At 40.2% G+C, this 21,641-nt stretch overlaps 1 protein-coding gene across 1 annotated transcript in view; it reads left to right on the top strand.

Annotated features, from left to right (window-relative positions):
* Positions 1-21,641, top strand: part of WDR70 (WD repeat domain 70) — a 2,546,720-nt gene that overhangs the window by 454,782 nt on the left and 2,070,297 nt on the right. The window lies entirely within an intron of this gene.

Here is a 21,641-nt window from a genome sequence, read left to right as displayed (position 1 = left end):
ATTTCCATGAGATATAAAGGAGATTTGCATTTAATCTTGGACTTTAGATGGGGTTTGTCAAAATTAAAGAACACTGAGTTTTAGATGGAATGTTGAGTGGAGGTTGTCAGAATAAAAGAAACCCCATCATTTCTGGATAGAATGTATTGCAAAGTTAAGTTAAATACTTCAGTAGTAGTTAAACACTTGACAAATGTCTGAATTACCTTCATGGATTAAAAAACGACATTTTCTGCAGTTGGGAGGCGAGCATTTGGCTAATACATCACCTTTAAAATGTATGCAGTTTTTGTCAGGGAATATTGGTGAAACTTCATTTGGTTGGACTTATTAGTTACCAAATTTATTTGTTGAATCCACACAGTTGAATCCATGGTACTTCAGAGGTGCTTTTTTTGGAAAATTCCTGTTGCAGATGACAAATTGGAAGGTAAAGACCTTTCAGACTTCATAGGGAACATTTTCAATTTTAAACCATGAAGTGCATATGTCTGTACTAGCTAATGGAATGGCAAAGTTGTTGTCAAAAGTGAGAGACTTAGATCAATGTGGTTTTATGAAGGACAGTCAAATATTTGACAATATTAATAGAACAATTTTGATCTTGAGGGAAGCAGAATGCAAGAAAATGCCACTGATGGATCTTGATGCAGAGAAAGTATTTGATAGAGTCAGATGAGATTTTGAGTAGAGTGATGTTTGCACTCCCTGATAGACTAAAAGGGTTAATAAGGAAGTTATTTGGAAGATCAGAGGCAAGAGTTAAGGTGGGACAGTTTATTTCTGACAAACTGTGTTTGAGAAAGGTTTGTTTCCGACAAACTGTGCTTGAAGAGGTTTCCCTCCAACAAGCTGTGTTTGAACAGAGTAACAAGGCAGGGATGTTCTTTTCCTATTTTATTTACTTTATTTATTTAGCATTTGTTTACTGGTAAATTCTGACTTGGAACGAAGCCAGTTTTCAGTGGAGGCCCAGGGAGAAATGCTCCAGTTGCATGTCTTTGTAATGTGGGAGGAAACCCACATGAACACAGGGAGGACATGCAGACTCTGCACAGAAGGCACCCCAGCCGAGAATCGAACCAGTGAACCTTTTGCTGTGAGGCGACAACGCTACCACTGCGCCATCCAGTTTGTTTAGTGCCATTGGCATAGAAAGTAGACTTCACAAATTCAAGGGTGTAACTGTTATGGCATTCAAGAAAAGTTAGCTTTATTTGCAGATATTATTTTCTACTTGATAAATCCGGAAAAGGACAATGTGAGGTTGTTCGATCTCGCCGTTTGTTCTTACACACGGGTTCGGAGCCGATCCCTCGGCTCCGAGTCGGCCACATTCCAAGCTCTGCGTCTAAGAGAAGCTCGAGACACAGTCCCTATCCCATGATCCTCTCCTGCTAACCCCCAGATCTAGTTTGCCGCTGCAACAGGTCTCATCATCGAGTGAGAGCTTGGGCCAGTATACTTTTTTCTATATTAAAATTTTATATATATATATTTCTAAAAGTTAAAAAATTATAAGGTTTTTGCTTAGTATAGCGATAGTATTACTGTGTGTGTGTGCGTGTTAGGTTAAATTAGTGTTAAGAATTTGTGGGAGCGGCTGCTCCTAGGCCTTAGGCCACTACCTTTCTGTCAGGGCTCTGTCAGATTTTCCCTGTTTAGATTACTTTTTTTCCTAGTATTTAACCTTGTTTATAAATAGTTACCTGTTTTAGTAAAATATATATATATTTAGATATGTAGTGTTTTTACATATTAGTATTGCAATGTCAGAAAAAGCCAAATCTGGCTTTTAAGCGTTGCCAGTGTGGACAGAAAATGTCCATAACTAACTACCACGTTTCCTGCATCTACTGTCTAGGCCCTCTCCATCTTCAGGAGGACTGCTCCATCTGCCAATCGTTTAGTGGCAGAGTGATGATGGAAAGACGCAGGAAACTTATTGAGAGGGGGGTCTCCTGAAGCCGGAGTTTTAAGAGGCTTTGGAAAAGGCAGACAAGTCATCGAAGTCTTCGAAGGGGTCGAAGTCTTCGAAGGTGTCGGAGCCCAGGTCATCGGTGCCGAGTACCTCTATTAAGATTTGGTCGCCGGCTCCACAGACCTTGGAGCCGAGCATCGAACTGCTGCCTCGGGGCGAGGTCCAGGTTTTGGAGCCAGTGTCAGAGGTACTCCCTTCATTGATCCTTCGCTCGGTGACCTCTTCAGCCCCTTCAACCCGTTCCTCCAGACCACTGTCAGACACCGATGTGGATTGAGTGGTGCAGAAGCTGATGGAGAACACGGCCTTATCCAAACTGATTGCAGTTTCGTCCCAATTGGTTTCGAAGCTTGAAGCCCTTCCTGTTCCATCCATAGATCCTCCTTCGAGACCCATCGAGTCATTGGAGCTGGCAGTTGAGGATCTGATGATTGTTGATCCCCCGGAGCCAAAGCTTTCGTTAGTGCTTTCGGCTCCACTGACCTCGACACCCTCGGTACCCATCGAGGGGTCTCAGAGCCGACAGTCCCTCCTCTGTTCGGGGGGGGGGGGTCGAACCGAAGTTTTGGTTCCGACTCTTCCCCTCGGTGCCTCAGCGCAGATTAGATCGGCTCCGTCCTCTGGATCGGAGCTCGTGGTTCTGGGCCTGAGGAGGATGCTGGATTCTTCGGAACTGGTGGAATCTTCGGCCCGGGGCTCCGGTGCCTTCGAGGCCATGAGGAAGGTTTTGTCTGTTAAGACATTCACATCTTCAGATTCCTCTTCTCCCTCCCCGAAAGGTCCGCTTTCTGTTTCTGCACCACCTGTCCCCACTAAGCTTAGAGACCCAAAGCCTCAGTCAGCCCCAGAGGGTGAACCCTGCTCCTCGGAAGCTTCACCGGATGCCCCCTCTGATGAAATCCCGAGGAAAAGATTGTGCAAGAGGAGGCGCCTTGATTCCCCACAGGAATCGTTGACATCGGACACCGACTTGGATGAGTCAGAGGGGTCCCTACGGTCCTCCTCCGAGGATGTCTCGTTTGCCGACATCCTGGAAATTCTCAAACAGAGGGGTGACTGGCAGTCACTTGCCCCCACTGAGGACGAGTCAGTGTTGCTGAAGGCTTTTGGGGCTCAACCTTCCACCTCCTGGGTAACTCCGCCCTTCGAGTTAATGGATTTAATATCTCGAAGGGCGTGGGCGTCTCCTGACACCTTGGAACCAGTCCCTTGAAGGCCAAATAAGTACATCACTGCCCCCCAGGATAAAGCGTATCTCACCAAGGGAGTCCCAGTTGATGCTATGGTGGTGGCGGCGGCCACCAAGAAAGAAATGTCTGAGGCATCTTCCGCTGTTCATCCGCCTAACAAAGACTCTAGAACGATGGACAGGTATGGGAAGCGCATGTTTAGTTCAGCGACTTTTTCCATGCGATCGCTGAACTACCTCACCCATTTTACCCGTCTTCAGAGTGATCTCCTCAAAGAACTGGGAGATACTCTACAGCGTACCACAGATGCTGCTGTCTCAGACAAGGTGACAGCACAGCTCAATACCCTAAACTCTATCGTTAACTCATCCATGCGGCTCATTTCATATGCAGCCGAAGGATCGAGTAGGGCTGCAGCTTCAGCGATCGCTGTGAGGAGACAGTCCTGGATGCGCCTGTGCTCCTTTGTGGAAGCCTTTAAGTCTTCCTTTACTAATGCCCCTTTTGATGGCTCCTCCTTGTTTGGGCCCAAAGTGAAGGAGATGCTCACTAGGTGTGAGCAAGAAGGAAAGACCGTGTCTGCCGTAGGGTTCCGTTTTTCCGCCCCTTGTAGACCATACCCCAAAGGTCAAAGAGGTGGAAAAATGTGGTTCTGGAAGACTCAGGGAGCGTTCCAATCTACACCTAGTGAAACCCCCTCCAGAGGCAGAGGAGGGGGAAGGAATGGAAGACTCCGCCCAGGTGGCAGAGGGGGTCCGCAGAACCAGGGCGACAGGTATACCGTCCCTGGTAAGCCCTTCCAGCACTCCTGAGTGGAGGCCCAGCTGTCCTGCTCTGGAGGCAGTCGGGGGTCGCTTGGCTTTATACCCAGAGGCCTGGCTAAATTTCACTTCAGATTCCTGGGTAAAAAGCATAATAACCAGAGGATACAACATCCCTTTCTTAAGCAATCCTCCCATCCAAAAAAGATTCTCAGATGTTCCACCCAATCTGAGGGATCAGGCAGCCATAGAAATACAAAGGCTGTTAGAAAAAAGAGTCGTCCAGCCAGTCCCGGCGGACCAAATAGGATCCGGAACTTACTCAAGGTTCTTTTTAGTTCCAAAGAAAACAGGGGACTGGAGGCCAATACTGGACCTCAGCAAACTCAATACCTTCGTGAAGAAGGAAAAATTCCGGATGGTCACGCTACAATCAATCCTTCCATTTCTTCAACCGAATGATTGGATGTGCTCTATAGATCTCAAGGATGCGTACTACCACATAAAAATGGCCAGGCCATCCAGAGATCACCTGCGCTTCCGGCTGGGAGCCAGTCATTTTCAGTTTCGAGCTCTGCCCTTTGGCCTCACCTCAGCCCCCAGGGTGTTCACCAAGTGCATGGCAGTAGTGGCGTCCCACCTGAGATGACTAGGATTCCAGGTGTTTCCATACTTAGACGACTTGCTCCTTACCGCCGCCAGCAGGCATCACCTATTACAACCCAGGGACTATACAATCGATCTCTGTTCCCGTTTAGGCATAACACTGAACTTCGAAAAATCTGCCTTGTCGCCCTCACAGCATATATCATTCATAGGAGCGGAATTGGACACTATCTTAACTCTGATCAGGCTTCCCCAAATAAGAGCTTCAGCCTTAAGAGAACAGATTTCTACTCTTCTACAAAACAAAAGAGTCCCCGCTGCACAGGTCCTGAAAATATTAGGCATGATGGCAGCTACCCTTATCGCGGTCCCTCTAGGGAGAATGCACATGAGGATCCTCCAGTGGCTACTCTTTGCACAGTGGTCTTACCAACGGCTACCGTTGTCACACAACATCCTGCTCACGGAGTCTTACAAGTAGGATCTTCAATGGTGGATCAACAGCCACGAGCTTACGATAGGCCGCCCGTTCGTGCCCCTCCCCCCATAGCCACAGTGACCACGGATGCTTCCCTGATAGGGGGGGGGGCTTTTTCAGGGGAGAACAGTTCAAGGCGAGTGGTCGAAAATAGAGTACAACCTGCACATCAATGTCCTGGAGTTAAGAGCAGTGTTCATGGTATTGCAACACTTTCACGACTACTTACCTCCGGGAACAGTTGCAATTCAGACAGACAACATGTCAGTGGTCTGGTACATAAACAAACAAGGAGGAACCAGGTCTTACACCTTATGCAGAGAGGCCCTGAGAATCTGGCAATGGGCTGTGTCCACCAGACGCTTTCTGATAGCAATGCACATCCCGGGGACATCCGACGTAATAGCGGACAGGTTGAGCAGAGCCATCCTGTTACCTCACGAGTGGTCCCTCAAAAATCAAGTAGCGGAAAGGATTTTCCGCAGATGGGGCCAGCCTTGCTGTGACCTTTTTGCATCCCCCCTGAATGCCAAATGCAGAAGCTATTTCGCTGTACTTCCCCCTCCGGGAGCCGCCACCAGGGACGCACTTGTGCACGATTGGCCCCCAGGTCTCCTATATGCTTTTCCTCCTGTTCCACTAATCTCGAAATTTGTGCAGAAAGCCAAAGGTCTGGAAAGGACGATCATCTTGATAGCACCATTCTGGCCTCGACAAATCTGTTTCCCCTTTCTTCAAGCTTACCAAATAGAGGAACCTCTGGACCCAGTGCCAGACCTTCTGACCCACTCGTCAGGAGTTCTTCACCCCTCTCTTTCGTCCCTCAAATTGACAGCATGGCTGCTCCACTTCCCAGCTTAGCCAGGTCAGATCTCTTGTCTCCAGCAGTACAACATATTTTGATCTCTTCCCACAAAGCCTCCACTAGAAAATTATACAAGAGCAAATGGAAACGTTTCGTGTGTTGGGCTTCCAAACAAGATATTGATCCCTTGGTTGCACCTATTCATAAGGTTCTAGATTTTCTATCTACTCTTTTTCATCAAGGGGCTTCAACATCCACCATAAGGGTACAGCTGGCTGCCATATCTAATTTTCATGTGGGTGAAGGGGGCTCTACAATTATGTCTCATAGACTTTGTAGAGCTTTCATGAAGGGAACTTATCTCCGACCACCCATTCAAAGTCCGTTTTTTCCTTGGAACTTAAATCTAATGCTATCTCAGCTCATGTTATCACCCCTTGAACCAGCCTCGTCATGCCCACTTAAATATCTTTCCTGGAAAACCCTGTTTTTTGTTGCAATCAGTTCAGTTCGCACAGTCTCAGAGCTGCAAGCACTGTCAATTAGACCCCCGTATCTAATCTTTCACCCAGACAGGGTCTCCTTACGTACTAATCCGTCCTTTCTACCAAAAGTCTGCTCAGAATCTAATCTTAATCAGTCCATATAACTTCCTACCTTTTTCAGGCACCATACCAATAAATTGGAATACATGTTACACAAATTTGACGTGCACAGACAGCTGAGATTGTACCTGGACAGGACAAAAGAATTCCAGAAATCAGATCAACTTTTTGTTTCGCATGCGGATAGTAAGAAAGGACTTGCAGTATCAAAAATCACGTTATCCAAATGGCTTTCGGACTGCATAAACTTTGTTTATTCATCTTCCAATCAGTCTATTCCGCTCAAAGCTAAAGCTCATTCTACTAGAGCTGTTTCTACTTCCCCAGCCCATGCTGCTCGTTTACCAATGGATACCATTTGTGCAGTGGCTACCTGGGCTAAACCTAATACCTTTATCACTCATTACAAAGTGGACAGGGCCTCCAGGGACAGGGCTTCCTTTGGTTCCACTGTTCTCAGGAATGTTCTCCCGTGAGTCACCCGGGGTTTAGGGTGCTAGGGACGCTACCCGTGTGTAAGAACAAACGGCGAGATCGAACAACTTCACATAAAGAAGTTATGTTCTTACCATAACGTTCCATGTGAGTTGTTCATCTCGCCTTTGTTCTTACATTCCCGCCCTCCTTCCCCCTCCGTGTTCTGGAAGAACAGGTACGACTGGTGGTTGGTTGTCTTTCTCATGGTCCCCTTAGACTGACTGTCTCTAGGTAATATACGTGTATATGTGTATGAATACGTATGCATGTGTAAGAGAATATGTCGTCTGTTGTCTGGTTTTCATAGCAAACTAGGTCTGAGGGTTAGCAGGAGAGGATCATGGGATAGGGACTGTGTCTCGAGCTTCTCTTAGACACAGAGCTTGGAATGTGGCCGACTCGGAGCCGAGGGATCGGCTCCGAACCCGTGTGCAAGAACAAAAGCGAGATGAACAACTCACATGGAACGTTATGGTAAGAACATAACTTCTTTTTTTCTGTTGTGGAACATTTTGAAACAGTTTCATGCCTTTTCAGTATGTAAAACAAATGAAGATAGTACAAAGCCTATAGCAGTAAACTATGTACCCACACATGAATTGGTTCAGCAGTACCCACATTTATGGGGACATGATAAAATTAAGTATTTACGAGTATGGGTTAAAAAGGATTTTGTTATGACAGCTAAGGGTATGGTAGAAGAGAGTAAACAAAAGATAATAGTAAAACTAAGAAAATGGAAGCTCTTGTTTATGGATATGGATAATAAGACACAAGCAGTGAAAATGTTTTTAGTCCCTTTAGTTTTATATACAGATAGGAATATTTTTATCACCCCGATAAGTTCTGGCTAGTGATTAGTAAAGAGTTGAAGGATTTTGTTTGGGAGAGGAAGAGGACACGGGAAAAGTTTATCCTTCCAATGGAACACAGTGGTTTAGGATTACCTAATTTGAAGGGATAGTTTAGAGCTTCACAGTTACGGTTCATGTGCATAACACAAGCAGAAAGCTATAATTCGAAGTGGAAGGGGATGATGGTGAAGTAGGGGGAAATTGAAGAAATAAGGAGAGAGTGGAATTTTGGATGCATATCCTTAAGGAGAATAACAGCAATACAGAATGCTATATTCATAAAGTAGCAAAAAGTATTCTAAGAAATAAGCTAACACAAGAATGGAAAAAGGAGATTTTGCCAGTAGAGATGACAGCGATTAGTGGTTCAGAGAATGGAAGAGAAGAGGCTAAATTTGCCGGAGAAGACTGAGAAAGGAACCAAGGTTCTAGGAGCAAATAATTAGAGAAGGAAAGGTAACAGAAAGGGAAGAGGCCAAGAAGACATTTGGACTGCAGGTTAGAGACTGCCTTCCCTATCATGGATTGATGTCAGCGTCTAGGGAAAGAGAAAGGGGGATCCTAAGTGAAAAAAATCTGCTCTGGTGTAGTTGATTCTAGAGCAGAAGCTGCTGTTAAAAAGGGATAATTATTAGGGCATATAAAATATTGCACAGTAACTATAGGAATTTAATCAGAGTAGGTTAAAAAAGATTGGAGTGGAGACTGGATAAGCAATTCACAAGGAAACAATAGGAGGACATAGGAGTGACTCACAAATATACAAGAAAGTCTAGAAGATTTATGATTTTTGCTTGGAAGTGTTTGCGTAGGTATTTTTTACCCCACACAGACTCCAAAGAATTTTCCTCCGGTAGATGGCAAATGTTGGAGGAGTAATGGGGAAGAAAGATACAACTGGGAACATATGTTTTGGGAGTGATGAGTTGGCAGATTTTAAAAATTCCCTACAGAGTACTCTGTCAGAAATATTGGGTGAGCAAATGGGTATAACTAAGGAAATTATTTTTTGAGCCGGAATACATGAACTGAATTGCCTAGACGTAGTAAGGCCTAGTTGAATTTAATCCTGGTGGCTGCCAAAAAAGCAATTACTAGAAAGTGGAAATCAAAATCTAAACCAACTGCATTTGAAGTAGTGTATATTGTAACATAGATAAAAGAACTGGAAGTGGGATATTTAGAAAAGGGTGGAAGCAAATTACATAGAAAAAATTTAAATTGTGGGAAAAATGTATGCAGGATAATGTTTTGGTGGAGGAATGAGGTGTAAGGGAAACCAGAATGTGAGCACTTTATGTAATGTTGGATTGATGGTAATTGTACAGAATAATATAGGTGTTGCATAATGTTTGTAACTGTAAACATATTAAAATGGCTTGCTTTCTTTATATGAATGTATGTTCGCCTATGTCTTAACTGATAATTCATTAGAGGTGTTAAAAAAACATACAGAATGTTATACTTGAAAGGTAGTAAAAATATCTTAAAAGCCAAGTTAACACAGGAATGAAGAAACCATTAGATACCCCTTCAAGTAGGGGTTTGCAAAATAGGCAAGTGGGGGCTATAATTTACTAGAGAAAATTAACAAAGAAACCAAGGAATTGGGAGCAAATAACTATGGTGGGAGAGGTAACAGAGTGGGATGAGGTAGAAGTTTCGACTGCAGGTTTGTGACTGCCTTCCATGTCAAGAATTAATAATAGATTAAGGGCAAAAAGACAGGGATTGTAAAATGCCAAGTGAAAGACAGGCTTCACATTGCTGGCCTTAACAACTCTGGGGTGTAATTTAGACCATTTTGGTGCCCCCCAGCTGACCTCATAACGTACCAAACCCACCTACCCAAGCTCCTTCCACCCTCTGACCTCTTGGGTTTACAATTGTTTCAAATTGCATATCAAAAGTGCATGCTGTTATTGTACATTGAAAACTAAATATTGTCTTTATTTGTTATCTTGTATTAAAAGTAAAGCATCAGTACGCAGACAGTGCATCTCTGAGGCAAGCAAGAATAGCTGAAACATGAAACCTGGTAGAAATCTTTTGACTCATGACAACCCCAGCTGTCCTGACCTCTCCATGCCCCACCTGCTAGGATGCCATGATATCCAGAAAAGTGAGTGTGCGGGGAGAGGCTTCATGGTTGTGGGGAGATAGGGGACCAAAAAGAATATGGATTTTTTTTATTACTCTTGTATATATTCTCATACCATACCTTTCTTCCACCTTGGGTTAACAGTCGTCTCCTGCACCTGCTCAGAACTGTTGCAGTCCCTTGCTCAGTTAATTCTCATAATTTTTTTTCAGTCAAAAAAACTGTTGAACTTCCTCAAAATGAATAATAATAATAATGGGGATATTGCCAGCACAGTTATCTGGAATTTTGTAAATAATTGTCATTTGTGAATATCAACATCATTTGTATAGGAAGCTTGTGTTACAACTGTGTTAGAACTGTATGTCATATGTATATCAAACTGGTCTGTACATACGTGTGTTAGAAAGGTATTTTATAAAGTGTTTGTGCTTAAAATATAACCACAGTGTGCCCTGCTGGAAGATAACAGAAATGTACATGCACTATTGTAAATGTTTAAATGTATATATTTTAATAGTGGAAACTGGAATACAGGAGGTTAACTTCAGAAAAATAGCTGAAATTAAATTCCTTTATTGACTAGGCCGGAGACGTAATGTCTGTACTAGGGAGCTTTCTGTATTGTCTTCTGAGTGAACTAATTACTACCTCTGAAAGTATGAAGGAATTCAATTGTTTTATGACTTCCAGCATCTGCCAAACATCTGAGATGTATGTATTTTCACAGGTAGATGCTAAATACTGCCAAGCTTCCAGCACTGGGGTTTCACGTGGAATGGTGTCAGATGACAAGAAATTATGTCATTCTGCAATCTATCCCAGCAGTAATATTTGAGACATTAATTTGTGAACTCTGGGGGGGCATTCTGTATTCTGTCTTGGACCTGACAAGAACCATCGATTCACCACATCTGCCTTACTGTATAGTAACTAAGTTACTATGGAATAGTATAATTCTCTTAGATATAGTCAGGACTATAGTGTAGCTTAGTTTAGATATTTTTCTCATTTATTTGAGACCATCCTGCAATGTTTTAAATATTTCCTGTAGTTTTGAACTCTGATGTCACTGTGAATATATATTGAGCATTTTCTTATTTTTATTATTTATAATTAAATATATTTAAACCTTTCACTGTGGCTGATCTGTCTGGATATATTTAAGTTTTGAGAGTACTTGCATATTTGTTTGGTGACACTGTGTGGGTCACTCCTAATAGCTTTGCTCTTGGTCAAACTACCATTTGTATTAATATTACACAGTAAGATTTGACACAGTTTTCTAAGGGCCTTAAAGTAGCTGATAAGGAGTTGGCTGGTGGCAGTGATAATTACCTTATAGTTTGGGCAAAAGGGGTCATAGCTAGTAAACCTGTGCCAGCCTTTCCCAGGTGTGCATGTGTATAAATCAAACCTCAGAGTGTGTGAGTCAGCTACTTGGGCAGGGACATGAAGCACTGGTTGGACAGAGAGGGTGCTGGAAGTCTTGATTTGGCCACTCAGCTGAGATCTCAACTCTGTAGCTGTGCCAGTGGGGAGTCATATTGGAAATCTGAAGAAAGAGGGAGAAACCAGCCCCAGACTGACTGTGGTATCTGTGCTCTTAAGGGAAATTGCACTTGATGCAGAGAGCTGCATCTGGAAATACTGTGTGTGTACTTGCCATCCTCCCAGTGTACGTTCCCCATTGGTGCCAGTGATGAAGATTTAGGCTTCTTGATTACTGGACCATTGGTGGGGTGTCACATAGGTAAGTGGACTAATTCTTGCAGCTCTCTTCCAGCCATAGCTCAGACCACAAGTGCATTATCAAAGATTACATACAGAGAAGCTTTTTGGTAGCCACTAAACAGCATGTTTTGGCAGGTGGGAAGACATCAGGGTGCCTTAAGGAAACCCACATAGATATAGAGAAAACACACCAAACTTATAAATTGTTCAGTTTTCAGCAGTACCCCCCAAACACCACCCTAGTCCTGCCAAACTATTTTCTACCTTTATATTTCTCTGCCCCCCACTATGGCAACCTTGTTAGTACCTTTATGAGTCAGTTTGTTTATGCTTCCCTTTTGTTGCTAAGTGAAATCATTTTTTATCCATTTCAGCCTCTCTCCACTGAACATACACACCTTACGTTTCACTTCTTTTAGATTATTTTGCTGTTATCTGCATCAACACCACAATGTTGCTTTGCCATATTGTCAACAGTAACATTCTGTAGTAAGTCTTGATGAGTAAAAGTTTCCTTATGTCACAATATTTCTTACTTTTTTTTTTAGTTTGTGCTTACTAGTGTTTTCATTCATACTAACTGAGGCTGGCTATTTTACAGTTATTTTTTTTTCATAATCCTATTGATTAAGAACCTGTCATACACCCCCCCTCATCAGCGAAACAAAATAAAACACAATGTTTTCATATTAAATATGGTCTTCCTGTCTTCTGCAACAGTAACTGGATGATTAATCTGACCTCCGTTTTGGGTTGAAAACTCTGTTGGGTACTTGGCAACAGCAACCAACTACTATGGGAGAATGAGCAACTAATACTGTGAGTCATACAGGTGTCACTGGTCACTAGTGCAATGACTGACTGGAAATGCAGCCCACTCTAATGAAATTTGTAGATACCATAGAAGCGAAATGCCTTGCACTTTACAGTAGTGACCCTTAGGCAAGTCTTGTGGATCACTTAGGACATAATCCAGCACAGACCAATGAGGGGGGCTTCTTGGGCCATATAGGTTCAACTGGTCTAAGGCTACCCAGCAGCTGACTCTAGTTGAGTTTTTAGGTGACTCTGGAACAAAGGTTGCTGTCTATTGCATGATAACTATAAGAATAAATCAGAAGAGGTTACAAAAGACTAAGAAAAGAGTTTGGATAGGCAGTTTACAAAGGACCAGTGGGAGGCCATTTGTATGGCTCCAAACTGTGCAACAAAGTCCAGAACATTTAGGATTTTTGCATGGAGGTGTTGACTTCAGAGAATTTTTCCTTAAGTAGATAGCAAATGCAAGAGGTATGATGGAAAAGAGATGGGCAATTGGGAACTTTTTCTGAGAATATAACAAATTGGTAAATTAAATATCTCTGCATAGGACTTTCTGAAAGATGTTGGGGGAGCAAATGATTGTAACTAGGGAAATTATTTTTTGTTCTGGGATGCAAGATTTGAATGGCCTCTGCATCGTAAAGCCTTACCCAGCGTAATGCAACTGGCTGCCAAAAAAAGTAGTTTCTACAAAATCGAAATCAAAATCTTAACAAGGGGTAACATAAGTATTGAATATTGTAGAGGAGATAAAAGAACTAGAGGTAGGATCTTTAGAAATGGGAGGGATCAAAATGTAATTTGTGGAAACAAATCATGTAGAATAATGCTGAGAAGGAGTGAAATTTAAGGGAAGGCAGGAGTTGAGCAATTTGTGTAATGCTGGACTGAATGAAAGTGGTTTAAAAGAAAATATGTATACATCAAGAAAATAATAATGGAATGTTATTTTCTGTTTTCACTTCTATTACTGTGCATGTTCCCATGCCGTATATTCGTATATTTATTGTGTTTAATAAAAGCTTTAAAAAGGCAAATGTTGCTGGTGGGGCAGTTTTCAAGGAACCTTTCCCCAACCATATACTTTTTTCTCAATAAAGTATTGCAACAGGACTTTTGAAGATGGCTGCGCATTGAGTAACAGCTTAATTCTAGTTCTCCCATTGTGAAAACAGAAACTTGGCACTGAAAGCCAGAGGACGACTTCTGGGTAAATTTCAGCAACTGGCTAGTAGGTGCATTGCCTGGATGGCAGGAAAAAAAAGAAGTAAATCTACAAAAGGTGAGGAAAAACACTGACTGGGAAAAGTACTGCAACTGTCTACCAAATGCAGTTCAAGCTCCAGCCATGACTTCCAGTAACCTAGAGGAAAGTACAAGACAATTGTACATAGATCTAATTAAGTAAATGAAACACTGATGGAATATATCAACTCAAATAACAAAAGTGTGGAAAAAAATAGAAAAAGCTTTAAATATTCAGACAAGGTGATAAAACTGCAAAAATCAGAGGACAAAATGAAGAAAAGGCTGGCTGAATATGAGACTGTACATGAAGAGATGTTTAAAAAATAATAGAATTAGAGGACAGAGCACATAGGGAAAGCTGAGATTTTCGTACCAGAGAAGCTGGAAGGAACAGACTATATTAATTTTATGAAAGCACAAATAAGCAACTGGGGAGGTATTTCACAGGAGGAGTTGTTAATTGAAAGGACGCATTGTGTGTATGCTCCAACCTGGCTATGAGAAAGAAACCAAGACTTTTAATAGTAAAATTGCAATCTTACCAGCAGAAGGAGTTGATTCTGACAAAACTGTGGCAGAAGGACAAAATACTAAAACTGGAAGATAACAGAGTGTTTGTGGAGAATGATTACTCATTTTACACCAGGCAGAGGTGGTGTAAATTTATTCCACTTTTCAGACAATGTCGAGAAGCAGGCATGTGATTCAAAGTGTTGTACACAGCTATCTTCAAAATGTTCTTCCCTGAAGGGACAAAATCATTTTTTGAAGTACTTGCTAAAGAGGAAATACAAAAGTTTGTCCAACAAAAAAGTGAGCTGTGAAAGTGAAGGAGATGCTGTTTCTTGTTTTGGTAACACTGTGCCATTATAACCTTTTCTAATGTTTCAATAGAATATGCTTGAGAGAAGAAAAAAAAGTGCAAGAATTGACTGGAAGAACTGAGAGTACGTTCATTAGAAATGAAGCAGAGACAGGATTTGGGAGATGAAAAGGATTTGAAATTGACAGATGTGGGATTAGAAAACAGTTATATTTGTGAAACATGACAGAACAAAAAAATCTGGAAATACTGGACTTTTTTGGACCTGTAGTGTAAGTGTTGTTTTTTTTCTCCCATATTTCTCCTGGTTCAGTTTTAAGAAATGTAGGCACTGCAATAAAAAAAATGATTAAAAGAGCACAAGTGAAAAATTGCTGTGCTTTTTTCATTCTTGCATAAGGGAATGACTGGATTAAGGCCCTTAGCTTGATCTAGTAACGAGTTATAAGAAAAAGCAAGTACATTAAAAAGAATATTGAATATTATAAGTTTTTTTCTAGTAAATAAATGTATGCTTAGTAACAATTCTGTATCTAGTCCTCATGTCTCTAGGAGACAATATGATGAAGAGAAATGGCTGGGAGATGAAGTTCTGTGAAAACATTCAAGTATTTTCCTAGCTGGCAGAGCTACAAAGATGTAAAATTAAACCCACACAGACCACCATGGCAATGTACATGAAACTTTAATGAAAAGAGAAAACATATAAGATTAGCACTTTCAGGCTTTAGCCCTTTGTCTTTGTCAGATCATAATCCAAATAAAAAACACTCCTGGTTAAAAGCCATCACTTTGGCCAATCAATGATTAAGGTCACGCCCCCTTAAAAAGAGGTTTCAAGGGAATTAACTCATTGAGACCTGGATATCTGTCTGCTTGCATCTTGGCTATCCAACTTACTTCAGATAGTTCAGTAATATTTTTACCATATACTTTCTTGGGATTCTCAAAGCAACATTGCAGGACCATTAAAAGAAAGCTATGATTTTCATAAACAGAAAGGTGCTGAGAGCGAGCTTTATGTTTTGCCTTAAATCTAATGTCATTAAGGTGCTGTAGTATACGCTCTTTAAGCTGCCTGTTAGTTTTGCCCATCTAGAAACATGGGCATTTACTGCACCTGGCCAGGTAAACATTCATTGTTTGACAGTCTGCATAGATTCTTGGCTGGTATTTTTTCTTTGTTCTCAGATGCACAAAACTTGAATCTTTACTTATAGAGCTACATGCCTTGCAGCACCTGCAAGGAAACTACCCTACTCTCACAGATCTAGACAACTGATTGGAGACATTAAAATCCTTATCTCTACACAGTAATTGTTTTAAGTTCATGCTCTTAAAAGTAAAAAGAGGGTTGTCACCCAAATCTCCTTTAGACTTTCATCAGTCATCAAGATCTTCCAGTTCCGTACAATGTCACAAACCTCCTGTATATAACTGGCATACTTCAAAGTAACTCTAATTCTATTGGAATTCATATTAGAGTTCACATTCCAATCCACGGGTTTAATCACATTAGAAGAGATATTATACAAATACCAAGGTTGTTCTCGCGTATTTCTCAGTTTCTTACTATCATTTATGATCTTAGTCACAGTCTCTTGCTTATACCCATGTTCCATAAATCGGGTTTGCATTTTGTCCATTTCTTGATGGAAAACATCTTCATCTGTAATGTTGAGATTCTTAGAGCTTGATTTTTTTACTAGATTTTTAAATGCGTGCCTTGTATGCATACTATCAAAAGACAGTAGTGCATTCTTCCCTGTAAATTGAAGTTTCCAAACATCCCGATTGGTCAAGATTAAGTCTCACATTCAGGAAATCAGTGATACTATCTGAAAAGTGTACCGTAAATCTCAAGAAACTGGTGGTAACTTTAAGATAATCAACAAATGATCTTAATCCCTAGCTGCCATCCTAAACAAAACATGTAATCTACAAATATGTGATAAAATGAAATATTAGTCCTCCAGAAATTACCAGGATTGTGGGCAAATTGGTCCTCCCAATGGGCAAGTGCCAAATTTGCATATGAATAGGCACAGGGGGTGCCCATGGCAACTCCCCAGTGTTGCTAATAATACCTGTTCTTGAAAATAAAAACATTCTCCAGAATCAATTGTATGCAAACACATAATTGCCGGATGGTTATCTCATCATAAATTTCATATTTACTTAAGAAAACATTCACTGCTGTAATGCCATACTCATTCGGAATGGTAGTAAAAAGACTATTGATATCAATGGTAGCAAGAAAAGTGCCACAGATAGAAAATTCCTTCACATGTTTTGATAAAGAAGTAAGAAACTCAGCTGTGTATTTTAACACTGAAGTAGTTCTTGCCAAAATTGTTTTTAACTTCTTCTCTACCCAACTAGAGAGAGGACCATCCAGTCCCAGAAAGTGTGGGTTGTAGAGGAGAATTCAATTTATCTTTATGCATCTTTGGTAGCTCATTTATAACTGGAATTTTAGGATAGTCGATTATAAAGTAATTATGAAGTTCTTCATTAATAACAGAGGCTGTCAATAAATCTTCTAAGGAATCTTTACATTCTTAATATCATCTAATTCAAGTGAGGTTAAATGTTTATAAGCCTTATCCCCTTTCAAAATTTTCTCCATGGAGTCAAAATAATAATGGTTATCCATAAGAACCACTACACCCCCTTTGTCAGCAGGTGTAATAATAGTATCATTAGTCATCAATTCCTGTAGAACACTTCTCTCAATCATGGTTAGATTGTGAAACCCACGTTCTTGTTTAGAGTTAACATATTATGCAAATTAATTTTCACGTGTCTTTAAGAAAGCTTCTATAACAGTATGTGATGGGGGTACAAAACACTAGGCTTTCTATATCTATCATAATTGTTCAGAATTGGTAAAGAATAAGTGCTTAAACAGAATATTTCTGCCAAATTATTTCAAATCCAATATTACGTCACATAATCTATAGGCAGTGGCAGGTATAAAGGTAAGCCCTGTATTGAGGACTTGTTTATGTACATCAGTAAGCTCAAACGATGAAAGATTGTAAACCAATTGATTCTCGATTAAATCTGTCTCTTGATAATTTTTCAACGGGAGGCCTTTCTCTGTTTTCTTCCCATGCTGATTGATCTGTGCTGTTTGCTTAATAAATGCATTTTTCATTGGGACAGGTAGAATGGGAAAAAAAATATGATTCTTAACAGAAATCTTAGGTTTTGCTCCTAAAGCATTAACATCCATTGGATAAGGACTGGTTTCTTCCAAGTTAGTGTGGGAATCCCTCCCACTTTCTACACTGTAAATTGTATCAGATTTACTGCTCCTCTCAGAGCAAACATTCATAAGATTGCACCAATCCCTGTCTACAAAGATGAGACAAAACCAGACAGCCCTTAGAAGAAGCACAAGCTTCACCATGCATCTTAGCATGAATAAGCTTTCTTTTAGGTTTACTTAAGTCTGAGTGTAGCTGTCAGTTTGGACATTTGTTCCTATTAGGAGGTTAAAACTTCAGTATTTGAATATGTACATAGTTGTGTGTGACTATTAAATTAATAGGTTTTAGAGGAGTATTAGAGTTTTTTTTAGGTCTTTTAATAAAACAAAAAGTTTTGTAAGATGTGACATAGGCTCAAATGAATAAACAACTATAAAAGTTCAGCCTGCCAAACAGTGTATGCATGTATCACAAAAGCTAGAACTGGACATCTAAAAAAAACTGTGCATAAAAGGTGGGAATAATAATTTTTAATACAATGATGCTTTGTGTAATGTCTTCAAATGTCAGTGGGCTCACAAATAACTACAAAAAAGAAACAGTAGTAAACTATACCAAAACATGTAAAGTGCAAATAGCTGTGATGCAGAAGACACATTTGTAAAGAACTGAATGTGTGAATTTGATAAAGGTTTTCAAGATGTTTATTCAGTGGCATACCTGGGACAAAGAAAAAGAGGAGTACTTGTATTAATTGCAACAGGAGTTCCACTAGTGATGGAAGAGGATTAAAAATATAATCATGGTAGAGTTGTAGTCCTAAGAGGCTACTGTCAAAGCAGGAGGATTACACTGGCATGTATTTATATTTCGGGTCTATATCACATTGTCGAAGGTTTACAACTTCGAATGTTATATGGTTGAACCCATATGTTCGAAGTTTTAAAACTTTGAAAACTTAAAAAAATAAATAAATTACCTGGTGGTTGTAAGTAGGGCATAAGCCCCCCTGCACCCCCACACCCCCCGCTCTTTAAATATACCAACTCCGAGACCACAGTACAATGTGGAAAGGGAAAATTTGCATTTACTACACTAGTGCGATCTCGGAGTTGGTATATTTAAAGAGCTGGGGGGGGGGGTGTGAGGGGTGCCGGGGGGCTTGCCCCCCTGCTTAAAACCATCAGGTACATTTTTTATTTATTTATTTAAGTTTTCGAAGTTTTACAACTTCGAACATATGGGTTCGACCATATAGCGTTTGAAGTTGTAAAACTTCGACAACGTGATATAGACCCTTATATTTCACCTAAAACTGCTATAATGACTCTTAAGAAAATTTAGGGAGAAATAATCAGCTTTTAGCAAGGAATATTACTTATAGATGGGGACTGAACTTTGATTTGCAACAGCGTGCATGTGTCTGGGGGGCCCAGAATGAAAATATAATAAAGGAGTGTAGAGTTTTGAAGACATTTATGAAAATATTTGATATGGAAATGCGAATTCAGTAGTAGGAGTTTGGAGTGAATTTACATATCATCCCAAAGATACAAAAACTGGCTAGGCTAGACAGAATTTACATTTCACAAGAACATGTGCATTTAATTGAAGGTATTGATACACACCCAGTAAATATTTCAGATCATGCACCAATAACAAGTTAAAAAAAACAGGGTAATGAAATAATAATGAGACACTGGCACTTTCCCACCTCTGTTGAAAAGAGAGAAATTTAAGGAATGGGTAGTGGAAATTATTCATGAGCTATTAGAGAAGATAGAAATTTCTTCTGAAAGTATAGCAAGGGAATGGGATAAAATTAAAGTGGAGTTTAAAAATGGGGTGGTAGTAAAAGAAAGTGAGATGAGGTGAAGAAGTAACAAGAGTTATTTAGATGGACTGACAATTTTGAAGTATTGCAAGAGAGGGGGAATCTCAAAGAGCAAGAAAGGGAGCAACTGCAGAATGCTAAAAAGAAAATAAGGGATTACCTCGAAAATATGCATGAGTTTAGAAAGATTGCTATTAAGCAGTTGTTTTTGGTAATAACTCTAGGGCACAAAAACTTTTAGCACAATGACTCGGGCAACAGAAATTAGAAGGGGCTGTCACCAAGCTTAGGGAGCTTATAACAAGGAAAATAACCGATCCTGTAGCAGTATTAGAAATATTTCGGAAATTCTATAAAAGTCTGTGTAAAACAGAGAAATATGGAAATCAAGAAAGGGTACAAATTGAAATGTTTATGTAAGAATTAAATATGGCAAGGTTACAGGTAGAGGAGGCTCAATTATTAAGAGGATAGGAGGAGATGAGATAAAAAATTGTGATGTATAACCGATTTACAGGAAAGTGACCAGGAATAGATTGTATTCATGTGGAGGTTTGGAAGCTTGCAGGGAAAAACTGATAAGATCTGGAAGGTTTTGTTTAAATGTATTTTAAGAGGAGGAGAAGAACCAACAATCCTGGAAGAATGTGGTGGTAGCTGTAATACCTAAAGAGGGTAAAGATCCATCAGATCCAGTTTCATACAGACCCATTTCAATATTAAACCATGATTACAAAGTGTTTGTAGTGGCTAAAAGAATGGCAAAAGTGACACCAAAATTGATAGATATGGGTCAGTGTGGTTTTGTGGAGGGGATGCAAACATTTGACAACATTAACAGAACATTGATCAAGAGGGAAGCAAAATGTAAAAAAAAATACCACTGTTGATGGGTCTTTCTGCAGAGAAAGCATTTGACAGATTAAGCTGGTACTTTATGAACAGGGCAATGGAAGCATTCGCATTCCCTGATAAAATTATAAGATTGTTTAGGAGGATATATAAAAGGGATCTGAGCCAAAAATTGAAGTTCCTGTCTGATAATTTCTGCTTGAGCAGGGGAGCCAGGTAGGTGTGTCCTCTTTCCCTTTGTTATTTGCATTATATTTAGAACCATTGGCTAAGAAGATAAGGGACTCAGAAATATAAGGATTTAATTGGTATGCTAGTCGTCTACTTGCAGATGATGATATTTTATACCTGATAAAACCAGAAAATGACATTACAGTGTTGTAAAACATTTTAGACCGTTTCATATCTTTTTGAGATGCAAAATTAATGAAGGTAAAGCAAAGGCAATAGAGGTAAGTTATGTACCCACATGCATATTAGTTCAGCAATATCCATATTTATGGTAATATGATAAAATGAAGTATTTAGGAGTATGGATTAAAAATGATTCCGGTGTGGCAGCTAAGGATATGTGAGAAGAAGCTAAACCAAAGATAATATAAAAACTGAGAAATTGAAAGCTCTGTTATATGACTGTGGGATAGTAAGATACAAGCAGTTGAAATGCTTTTAGTCCCTTTTATCTTATACACGGGTCAGGCATATTTTTATCACCAGAGGAGAAGTTGTGGATAACAATAAAGAGCCGAAAGATTTTATCTGGGAGGGGAAGAAGGCAAAAGTCAAGTGTGGTGAGCTGAATCTTCCAGTAGAGCAAAGCTGATTGGGATTACCCAATTTGAAGTGGTATTTCAGAGCTAGATAGTTAAGGCTCCTATACATAGCACAAACAGAAACCTATATTTCAAAGTGCAAATGGATGATGATGAAACAAGGAGGAATTTGAGAAATAAGGAGAGAGAGATACTTTGGATGCAGACCTTTAAGGAGAAAAACAGTAATAATACAGAATGTTATATTCATAATGTAACAGAATGTATTCTAACAGCTAAGCCGACATGGGAATGGAGAAAGGAGATTCTGCTGTTAGGGGTGACTTCAGTTAGGGATCTTCTTTTTTTTTTTTGTACTTGGCTGGTGGACGTGGTTGTCCCGATTATCAGTATGCTGTTGTGGGTGCCACTGGATTAAAGACTTCCTTCATGATACCTTTCTATACTGTTTTGTCCATTGCAATGTTATTTGCATTCAGTAG

The sequence above is a fragment of the Protopterus annectens genome, chromosome 1.part0 (assembly GCF_019279795.1).
Source record: "Protopterus annectens isolate FY-2018-M chromosome 1.part0, PAN1.0, whole genome shotgun sequence".
In the NCBI taxonomy this organism is placed as follows: Eukaryota; Metazoa; Chordata; order Ceratodontiformes; family Protopteridae; genus Protopterus; species Protopterus annectens.
This window is presented reverse-complemented; position numbering and strand designations above follow the sequence as displayed.